The 12,148-nt window shown below is 36.8% G+C and overlaps 1 long non-coding RNA gene across 1 annotated transcript in view; it reads right to left on the reverse strand.

Moving 5' to 3' along the window:
* Positions 1 to 1,177: 1,177 nt before the first annotated feature.
* The window catches only part of LOC105486167 (uncharacterized), a 45,538-nt gene continuing 34,567 nt past the window's right edge, over positions 1,178 to 12,148 (reverse strand). The window contains exon 3 of the long non-coding RNA XR_011621035.1: positions 1,178 to 10,418. This is a non-coding gene — a long non-coding RNA (uncharacterized lncRNA). The remainder of the gene's footprint in view (positions 10,419 to 12,148) is intronic.

The following is a 12,148-nucleotide window of genomic DNA, read 5'->3' on the forward strand; positions in this document are numbered from 1 at the left end:
CTCAAACCCACACACACTCTGTTTCTAAAGTTTATTTAATCTCCATGGCTCTTCTGTAAGAAGCTAAGACCCTGGCAGAGATTTCAGAGTCTTTCTTTTCCCTCACTATATACCAGATACTTTCTGACTCCCTCAGTGGACACCAGCCACACTCTCTAGTTACAGAAAGGTCTAGTCCCTCCTTGCCACGGTGCCTATGAATATGATAATTACTCTGCCTGGAGTTCTTTGTACCTGCTGATTGACTTGATATCATTAATTCCCAAATCTCTGCAAAACTGTTGCTTCCTTAGGAAAGACTTCCCTGATTTGCCTGACTATATCAAATCTCCTTTTTACATAATCTTATGATTTTGAATAGTAACTATTCATGTAATACTTTTGTATTTGTTTATGCAATGTTTGATGAATAGATTTCTTGTCCTATAGGCTATAAATTCCATGAGGTCCGGAACCATGTCAGCTTTTGTTCATCATTGCTTACCCAGTACTTTTCTCATAGCAGCTCTTCCACAGACAGGTGTTGAAGGAATAATATTATAGGCACTAAAAATTTGATTTGGTATAAACAATAAACTTTTTAAATATTCTTCTAGCAACACAAATAATAAAAAAAACACAAATAATCATTGTTTTCAGAACTAAGTTATTTTTGATGGTCTTGCTTTGAGTTAAAATGAATTATTACTTTTTATTGCCATTCTCAACTCAGCATGTAACCCAAACATCTATTAAACACTGAGAATTACTGGTTCTTCTTTTTTTTTTGACGGAGTTTCACTCTTGTTGTCCAGGCTGGAGTGCAATAATGCCATCTTGGCTCACCCCAACCTCCACCTCTTGGGTTCAAGTAATTCTCCTGCCTCAGCTTCCCGAGTAGCTGGGATTACAGCCATGAGTCACCACGCCTGGCTAATTTTGTATTTTTAGTAGAAACAGGGTTTCTCCATGTTGGTCAGGCTGCTTTCAAACTCCTGACCTCAGGTGATCCGCTTGCCTCGTCCTCCCAAAGTGCTGGGATTATAGGCGCGAGCTACTGCACTCAGCCGAATTACTAGTTCTTATTGAACCATATAATCTTAAAAGTGCATTACAGGAATAAAAATACATTTTCCTGATGTTAATTTGCATTTTGGAATATACACACACATGCTCACACATATGAACACCACATACATAAACACACACACACACACACACACAATGGCAGAACATCACTTAATATTGAAGAAATTTTACTAATAGGATTATCAGGCACCTTGTGGATAAGAATAATCTTAATGTTTTTAATATTTAGTTTTCAGTTTTAGAAAATATACTAATTTTAAAAACTCCTTTTGCTCTCGAAAAGACTCATTGCATTTTGTTCCCAGGGTCTCAATCCTTTCTTATCTTTATTTCTATTATATCCTTCTTCCTGTGGTCCTGGCATTTGTTTTGTGTTTTTACCCCTGATTTCTTGAGTTATCGCTTCATTTATTTTAGTTATTTCTTGAACAAAAATGCAAACATTTAAGGCCATACATTGTTCCCAGTTCATGTCCCCTCCCCTGACCCCCAGTGTCATTCTCTGGTACTCTCACTGTTATTTTCTAACTAGCCTTCAATTTCCATGACATCCTTTCATATTCTTTTGAACCCAGGGGTTCTTTTGCAACATGTTTTTCTTCCTTAGAAAAAATTTTAAATAGTTGTGTTATTACTATTATTTTCCTTGTGAAAACATTTATTATGCTAATTCCTAATTTTACTGTATTAATTTCTCAGGGAATGTGGCCTAGGCTATTACTAGTATGAAAATTTGTTGATGTTTTAATGATGTACTCAATGAAGTTTTTAAAAAATTATAGCTATATTGTGGATATTTGAAAATAAGCCATATTCTTTGTTGAGAATCTATTGAATCATTCTTTTATGGCATTTGATGTCCTCTAATTTATTTTGCATATATAGTTAGTTGATAATTGACCCACATGATATTTGATATTGTCATTGTGTTCTTGGCAATTGTCCTTCTATTTTAATCTGGTTTTTTTTGTGGTTTTTTTTTTTTTTATAGTGGATTGTGATCTATACTATTTAGTAGGTGGCAGTATTAACTATCTTATTTTGAACAGGATACTTTGTGACATAAAATTCCCCTGTTTCAGATAAAGTTCTTTTCCTCTAATTTTTCTTTTTTGAGTATTGACATTATCACCTTAGTTTTTTGTAGTTATTTTATATAGTAACGTTCAACACTTTATACTCAGTCTTACTGTGTAATTTTAGTTTAATTGTATCTACTATAGAGATTGTACTTGGATATGGGTGGCACGGAGTAATTGCTGATGTTTCCTTTATTTACCTACCTTCACAGAAAGAAGAATATCTTGTAGGAATGGTTAATGCATGGTGACAAGCAGGTCAGCCGTGGCCCCTTTCCTTTGGAATCTGCTTGCCTGCATAGAGTGTGTACTCTTTTCTGCTCTTAGCCATGCTGTCAGTGGCGAGGCTAAGGTTCTTCCACAGCAACAGAAGCCGGCAGTCCTCCTTCACTGCCTGGTGATTAAACACTCGTAATTCAGGGACTCAGTGTTTGGAAGCTATTGTTGCTTCCAAACAATAAATTATTATGACATTAAAAAGGAAGAAGTTCTAATATAAGTTTGGGAATCACTTGTGATATAGATTAAGAATGAGATCATGAAGCAAAAATGTGATGTGTATACATTGATTAAATTGCCTTCTACAGAAGAAATGAGTCCTACTGGTTGCCTGCTTTGTCTTTTCTTTTGCTAACCCCAGTCAGTGTCAATGTTAAACTGCAAACTGTGTAGTAATATAGCCAAGTTGCCTGGTCCCTGCAGTTGCCTCTCTGCTTGAAAGGAAATCCCAGAAACGAACCAGGGCTAGGAATGTGTAGATGCTCTTTCCTCTTCTGGTTTTGTAGAAGTATAATGAATCCTGGCAGCCTGTTGCTTGGCCATCTCTCCTTTCTTTTTTGTTTGTTCTCACCACAGAGTGCTGGACCCACCACAGAGCAGGGTATGGGACAGGGAGTCCACCTTGCTGGTACATAAGAGACATCCAACAGACAGTTACCTCCTTCCCTCATTCCTCCCCCAGCCTTCCCCTCCTGTAACAATGATATAGCCACTTCCTCCCACATCACATCTTCCTCATAGACAACTGAATTTTTTGATGAACATGCTTTTATTCAGTATGTTGTTGCGTTTTGCTGTTCACTTGCCCCAGGAACAACATGTGGAAATGCAGGGATTTGTTTGCTACACATGATGACATTTTAGACATTTTGTAATGTCAGCTAACAATTCAGCGAAGTTTTTAGTAAGCAGGCTTTGACAGGTGAGCTTCCCCAGGTTAAGGCTGGGAAGCTTATGAATACCACATAGCCTTACTTTCTTTTGAAACATTGGTTTGCTGGAGCTCCAGCAGTACTTTAAAGGAATCTAAATCTCTTGCAGCTGTGAAACACTCTCATCCTCTGTAGATCTGCAGACCTCCCGAAGGAATGGTGCAGCTATGAACAGCCAGCTGTAAGAGTAAACATAAATCTCTTGGAGACATATATGCTGTCATATTTTGCTAAGGCTTGGAAAGACTGAACAATTTTAATCGTTTATCTCCATTTATCAAAATATTCCAGCCCAACAAACTTCAAGCCAATTTCAGCTGTGAGCCTGCCTTGCTGTAGAAGACACTGACCACGGAGTACTTTGGTGTCTTTGTGATAAACCTGCACATTTGTAAAAGAGCGCCTTGGTCATATAAAACCTTTTATTAGTTATTGGCCATTTAAACAAACAAATAATCAAAAGCTACTTTGTAGCTGATATTTTAGTGTATATATGAATGTATTAAATATGTGCATGTGTATATACATATATGCACACATACACACATATATACGTTCACACCCACACACATATATGTAATCTCAAATATCACATGAAGTGCTTAGCCAAAAAGTCACCGGTATTTCCATTATAACCTTATTTTTAGCTATTTATAAGAATATAAAACTCTGAACCATGAAAGCATAGATGTCTTCAATAATGACTTTCTCCTTTTTTATACTATTTTTAAATGTAGAGAACACCACATTCCTAATTAAAAAAAAATTAAAACGTAAGTAAATAATATTCTATCTCACTCAAACATCTTGGAAACTAGTAAAAATAAGTATTTAATTTTAAAAAATGAATCTTAAAATTAAATATGTCATTCAGAAGTGGTTAGTGTTTTTTTTTTGGTGTATTTTCTGTTTGTCACTATAATTGAAGTTAGAAGACTTTTACCTGTGTTCAGAGGCCAGAGAAGAAGGAGAAACATGGAGCTCCTTCCTTTTGCGTGATCCCTAGACTAAACTTGGGAGAAGGGAGTGTGTCGATGAGACGGCCTTGCTCCCTATACCACAGTTCCCAGTCTGAGTCAGGCTGCCGGAAGAAGACAGGCACCCCATCAACCAGACCCAACACACCTCCTTCTTGCTTTAAGTGTGCCTGAGTCAGAGGTAAAGAGATTGCCTCTAGCATGAATTATTTTGTGAAACACTTCATTGATCTTAGGATGCTAGGAAGAAACATTCATGCATTTATTTAGAGCATATATAAAAGTGGTGCTCTGGTGGGCATCATTCATGGCTTTAAACAGCAGATTTCTCTTGGTAAATGCTGCACAGCTGTAAAACTTGCTCAGAAAAGCAGTATGTTGTGGTCTTTGAGGAAACTCAAATATGCTATGTATTTGGAAGTATATATAAGACAGGAAAGGACAGAATAGCAATTTTTTTTATTTAAAAAATTTCTATGGAAATAAAACGACAGAAAATAATTTTTTCTCAAAAGCAGAGACATTCATGGCTATTGAAGCATAGATGTACCGCATGGAATGAACATGGAGAGATAAGAAAAGTTAGGAACAGATGTGCCCGCTGGAAGGATGAGGATTTTTCGCCACTAATCCCTATGATAAAGTAGATTAATAGAGTGGTTGTGGCTAGGTCACAGGAAGGCCATTGAATGATCAGAAAGTTGCCTGTGTATGCTTTTTTTCATTGTCAAGTTGCCCTGAAGTCCCAGATTAAGATGGTGTTCTATGGTGTACTTCAGAAAAAAAAAAATAACTATTGGTTAATAGCATAATTCAGGGTGAGCTCTTCCCAAAGCACCTTGGAATAAAGCCAGAATTAGATTTCTTAGAGTTAAATATTTGGGGTCAGACAACTATTTGGTTATTATCAAGTTTTTATATTGTGCTTACATAGAATTGTTTCTGACTCAGTTACAACATTTTTAGCATGATAAGCTAATACTAGTACTTAAATGTGTTAAAATATAGTTCTATTTTTTCCAAGAAAAAACTTACTTGAAGACCCATTTTTCATACCACTATAGTATACCATGCATAGAGAAAACTGAATGGTTCTCTCTAGAAGATAAATCCAAGTAAAACCCCTAAAATTATAGTGTCTCTATCCCACAGATCTGTCTGGGTAGAAGTTGATGATAGGAAATAAATATGCTCATTGTTGTGAGTTTTTACGACCAAACACATGTATCACCATTTGTGACATGGCAAAGATCATGTACTCTGGAGTCAGATATACAATCGACTTCCAGGTTCCCCTGTTACTATCTGAATAAACTAGCACTGCTTACATAAAGTCTCTAGGCCTCAATTTTCTCATTTTTCCAATGGGATTAATAATATCTACAGAATATTGTACGAATGAATGATTTTATATTTTAAGTATTTATATTAGTGGTCAATTAAAATAATAATCTGAAATAATAACATCATGTTCATTTTTCAAGAACCATGTCAATTTAGACATAACAATTCACAAACCATTCATTCATTCACTTATATGTTTAACACACATTGTTGAATATCACTAGGCATTAGGGATAAAAAATATGAATAGGACATGATGAGTTCAAAGTTCTTCATAAAATATACAGAATTTTATAAGGAAATTTGTGAATTTTTAAAATGAAAGTTTTATCTTTTTAAAATATTTTGTCTCTACAGGACAGGTACTTGCTAAGAGGATAAAACACAGGGTCACTCTGCCCAAGGTCGAAACATTTCATTCTTATTGATTCAACATAAGGAAGACGTGGAAATGTTAGCTATTACTTAGAAGTAAGATGAAAGATAAATAAAGCTTCGTTCACTCTAAATTCTGTGTTAAAGTGGAAAAAATGGGATTAATTGAAGTGAAGATGAGAAAATGTCCATCAAGCTGACAAAAATGGTCATCTTTGTAGAATTCCTAACTTTCTAAATGATGTTCTTTTGAAATATTTGCATTTTAATTTTACATATGTTTTAAAACATACATGAAAAATCCTAATATCATCTGTTTTTTCCCAAATATTAGTAAACTATTGAGAGGAGTCATGAAATCACTTTTCCTGAAAGTTTTATACAGAATCTCAATTCTCTGGCATTGGTTATGGTCCTGCCTGAAAGTGAGATTTTTAAATCATAACATCTTCAGTCCTATAGTTCTATGATTGTGATATTGCTATATCCTACACACCACAGTTCCATTGATTGCACAGACTAATAAACCTTAGATAATGTATTAGTCATGGTTCTCCAGAGAGACAGAACCAATACACACACACATACACACATAAACATGCACACATAATTTCACCCTATCAACAGTTTTGCTTTCTGTGATTTCAATTATCTGAGGTAGAGTACAACAAGATATTTTGAGAGGGAGAGACTACATTCACAACTTTCATTACACTATATTGTTGTAATGTTTCTATTTTATTATTTGTTAATGTTAATATTTTACTATGACTATAAATTAAATTTTATCATAGGTATGATTTATAGGGGAAAAAAGGTGGTATATATAGAATTTGATACTGTTTGGGGTCTCAGGCATCCACTAGTGGTCTTGGAACATATTCTCTTGGAATAAGGAGGGACTACTGCATAGATATATAAGAGGATATTTATTAAGAAAGTTGGCTCATTTGATTATAGAGGCTGAGACATCCCACAACAGTCTGTCTGCAAGTTGCAGGCTCTAGGATGTTGGTAGTGTGGCTCAGTCTCAGTCTAAAGACCTCAGAATCAGGGAAAGCGATGGTGTAATTCTCAGTTTAAGGTCAAAGGCCTGAGAAACTAGAGGTCCTCTGGTGTCAGTCCTGGAGTACCAAGGCCAGAGAGCCTAGAGTTCTGATGTCCAAGGGAAGAAGGAGGAGAGTTTTCCATCTCCAGGAGACAGAGAGAGAGAGAGAGAGAGAGAGAGAGAGAGAAATCCTTTCTCTCCGTTTTGTTCTACCTACTGTCCCAGCTGACTGAACGGTGCCCACTCATTTTGAGTGAGGATCTTCCCCACTCAGTTCACTGACTCACATGCCAACCTTCTCTGGAAACACTCTCACAGACACACTCAGAGGTAATTCTTTATCAGTTCTCTAGGTCTTCCTTAATCTACTCAAGTTGATGGATATTTTGGATGGTTTGGATGTGTGTTCCTGCCGAATCTCATGTTGAAATGTGATCCTCAATGTTGAAGGTGGGCCAAGTGGGAGGTGTTCGAGTCATGAAGGCGGATCCCTCATTAATGACTTGGTGCTCCACTCATGGTAATGAGTTACTGGAAGATCTGGTTGTTAAAAACAGTCTGGGACCTCCCCGCTCACTCTCCTGCTCCCTCCCTCATCATGTGCCATGCCTGCTCCGCCTTCACCTTCCACCATGAATAAAAGGTAGCTGTGGCCTCACCAGACACTGAGCAGTTGTGGGTGCTATGCTTGTACAGCCTGCAGAACCATGAGCCAAATAAACCTTTCTTCTTTATAAATTACCCAGCCTCAGGTATTCCTTTATAGTAATGCAAAACTGACCAACACATCGACATCTAAAATTAACTATTACAAGTAGTAACTAGAAAAGTCTGAAGATCATGGAGGTAATCTTACACAGTGTGGTGTCTGGCAGACAGGTTCTTTTCCTAAAGGTTGTTAAGTGAAAGAATGGCATTCAACACCATGAATCTAACTCAGCTTCCTAGGAAATTGAGGCTGAAGTAGAAAAGGTAGAAGCAGCTAGCAAAGAATATAGCTTAAAAGCATAGGAGGCATAGCCAAGAAAAACAACTGTTTACCTCAGCAACATTCAAATAGTTATAATTATATCCTAAAAGAAAATAATTTAAAACATTTTCCAAATTTGAGGATTCAATGACAGTCTGTTTTGGTGGAAAATTTCATCCATACTACAAAAACTCGGCTACTGCAGCAATTATGAGGGTGAACAAGATAAGCAGCTACATATTTTTCTATTTTTAGTTGGGGAAAGGATGTTTATGTGCTATTGTCAATAAACGCTGGACTTTAGTTGACTCAGAAAATGGTAAATTAGGTTGTAAGAATAATATTTCATCTATGACTTTACTTCTTAAAATCTGTGTAAATGAAACAAGAGAAGAGGGAGTGAAAAACTGAAAGTGGGGAAAAAAAACTGAAAGATATCAAACATATTTCTTGGTCATACAGAAATTCAACTTTTAAAATAAATTTGGCATTGAGATTTATATAGTTCATTTATTCAAAGAAGACTTCATATTTTGCATTCCACTCATTTGGGGACTAGTTGATACACTAAAATCCAAATATTACAAAATAAAATGAATCGAAGCATGCAGTTAACAGCACACAGATTTACATAATTTTACTACTTAATAATAAAAATAGTTGATTCTTAAAGCCCACTACTGACCAAAAACAATGCAAATTATTTATTATGGGCTACCTACTTACTCCTCAAAAACAAAAATTCCTAAGCAGTACTTAAATTTTTAACTTTATTTTACAGATGAGGACCTGCAGCTTAAAGAGGTTAAGCAAACATTCAAGATTATACACAGCATATAGCTAAGTCAGGAATTTCAACCTAACATATGGAGCCACCATATTATAATACTTTATTTCACAAAACTGAAGGCTCTTCAACTCTAACTTCAGAATGCATGTATTCATGCATTAAACGTTTTTTCAGTGCCTTCTAATGAAGACACCATCCTAGGCAGCATGTCTGCTTGATAGTGCTCCCTTCTATAACTGATATTTTTGAAAATTAATTGCTTTAGAACTAAATGCAAATTGAATAAACACTGAATCCTCAGATGACTTTTAGTTGCTGTTTCAATTCAAGGTGAATTAATCCAAATGGAAAATGTCCCAGACACACTACTTAAATAGTAAGTTACACTTACTATTTAATTCTCTAACATCTTTACGGTTCCCTTAGTTTTGATAAAGAAAGTGAGGTTTAAAAAATTAAAAAAAAAAAAAGAAAGAAAGAGCAACAAAAACTTGTGGTAACTCAAAGCACAGGAGTCAGTGCTAGATATTTCTAAATAAAAAAAATATATATAATGTTTAAAAGTAACTTTTTTCATCTCTACCAATGGGATTGAATATTTGTATATGCACAGTAAGATGGTGTATTAATCTGTTCTGACGCTGCTAATAAAGACATACCTGAGACTGGGTAATTTATAGAGGAGAGAGGTTTAATGGACTGGTAGATCTATGTGGCTGGGGAGGCCTCACAATCATGGTGGAAGGTGAAGGAGGAGCAAAGTCACATCTTACATGGTGGCAGGCAACAGAGTATGTGTAGGGGAGCCCCCTTTATAAAACCATCAGATCTTATGATACTTATTCACTACCATGAGAACATTGTGGGGGAAACTGCCCCTGTAATTCAATTATATCCACCTGGTCCCACCCTTGACACATGGAGATTATTACAATTTGAGGTGAGATTTGGGTGGGGATACAGCCAAACCAAATTAAATGGTTTCTAGTTTGTTTAAAAAATGTAATTGCCTACAAACTAATTCAGTGGTATAATAAATCTATTATTATTTCTTACATTTCTTTTTTAAACAGTTGAATGTGTTGGTGTAGTGGTCATATGATCAGTCTCTGAATTCAGAATAAGATTTCAACTCTTATTCTGTTACTTAATGGAAGAATGACCTGAAGCAAATTATTTGTCTTTTCTTTGTTTGTTTGTCTGCTCATCAATAAAATAGGAATATGGGAGTATTTATTCATAAGATTCTTCTGATAACTAAATGAGATAAATATTTATGTAAAGTGTATAGAAAGTTCCTGGCTGTGGTAAGTTCAAATATTTTATGTTTCAAAGAAATTCATTTGAAATGGCTGTTTCAAACTACTGACAATCTTATTGCTAAGAAATTTGCATATATGGGACGAAATCTGATAAGGATGGGTGTGTACTAAGGTCCTGCACTGCTGTCTTATGTTTAGTTTTCCTTTGATGGGGTATGACATACCCTAGTTGATGTTTGATAGGTATTTCCAAGTTCCCACAGTCTTCTATTTGAATTTCAGTTTGGAAGAAAACTAGAGAGAAAAAGAAGAAAGTTTAAATGCCATTTGCCTCCATAGAGTTCAAATGCCATCCCTTATACCGGGATCTATTTAGATATCAAAATTTTCCTAAATAAATACATACATAGAATAAATTCTGAGAAGAAGCTATATCTTCTTGGAGACTTCTAAGCTTTTAGGAGACTTCTAAGATGGCTGAAACTTATACTGGGAGAATATCAGGATTGATGTGCAATCATAATAATTGAGAAATAATTATGGTAGCAAGACTTCAGCTAGTCACACATACAATTATCTCAGGTAATTCTCAGTATAGCCTCATTTACATATTAAAACAACTAAATTTCAAAGAGATAAGTGGTTGATCTGCCAAGCTATGCTAAACCGTGAGTCCATTAAAATTCTTTCTTTTATAAATTACCCAGTCTCCGGCAGTCCTTTACAGCAACGTGAGAATGAACTCATACAATAAACTGGTGCTGGTAGAGTGTGATGCTGCTATAAGGATACCCAAAAATGTGGAAACAACTTTGGAACTTGGTAACAAGCAGAGGTTGGAACAGTTTGGAGGGCTCAGAAGAAGACAGGAAAATGTGGGAATGTTTGGAACTTCCTAGAGACTTGTTGAATGGCTTTGATCAAAATGCTGATAGTGATATGGACAATGAAGTCCAGGCTGAAAGGGTCTCAGAGGGAAGTGAGGAATTTTTTGGGAACTGGAACAAAAGTGACTCTTGTCATGCTTTAGCAAAGAGACTGGCAGCATTTTGCCCCTGCCCTAGGGATCTGTGGAACTTTGATCTTGAGAGAGATGATTTACGGTATCTGGTAGAAGAAATTTCTAAGCAGAAAGGAGTTCAAGAGCAACCAGAGTGTAAAAGTTTGGAAAATTTCCAGCCTGACAATGCAACAGAAAAGAAAAACTCATTTTCTTGGAATAAATTTAAGCCTGCTGCAGAAAATATGCACAAATAAGGAGCAGCTGAATGTTAATTGCCAATACATGGGGAAAAATATCTCCAAGGCATGTCGGAGACCTACGTGGCAGTCCCTCTTATCACAGGCATGGAGGCCTAGGAGAAAAAAAAATGGTTTTGTGGGCCAGGCCCAGGGCCCTCCTACTTTGTGCAGCATAGGGACTTGGAGCCCTGGGTCCTAGCCACTCCATTCATGGCTAAATGGGGTCAAGGTACAGCTCAGGCCATGGCTTCAGAGTGTGCAAGCCCTAAGCCTTGGCAGCTACCATGTGGTGTGAGACTGCTGGTGCACAGAAGTCAATAATCAAGGTTTGAGATCCCCTACTAGATATCAGAGGATGTATGGAAATGCCTGAATGTCCAGGAAGAAGTTTGATGCAGGGGTAGGGTCCTCATGGAGAACCTCTGCTAGTGCAGTACAGAAGGGAAATGTGGGGTCGGAGCTGCCACACAGAGTCCCCACAGGGGCACTGCCTAACGGAGCTGTGAGAGGAGGGCCAAAGTTCTCTAGACCCAAGAATGGTAGACCCACTGACAGCTTGCACTGTGCACCCGCAAAAGCCAGGCACTCAACACCAGCCTTTGAAAGCAGCCTGAAGCAGGGGCTATACCCTGCAAAGCCACAGGGGTGGAGCTGCCCAAGGCTGCATCAGCATGACCTGGATGTGAGACAAGGAGTCAAAGGGGATCATTTTGGAACTTTAAGGTTTAATGACTGCCCTATTGGGTTTCGGACTTGCATGGGGCCTGTAGCCTCTTTATTTT

Source organism: Macaca nemestrina, chromosome 3 (assembly GCF_043159975.1).
Source record: "Macaca nemestrina isolate mMacNem1 chromosome 3, mMacNem.hap1, whole genome shotgun sequence".
In the NCBI taxonomy this organism is placed as follows: domain Eukaryota; kingdom Metazoa; phylum Chordata; class Mammalia; order Primates; family Cercopithecidae; genus Macaca; species Macaca nemestrina.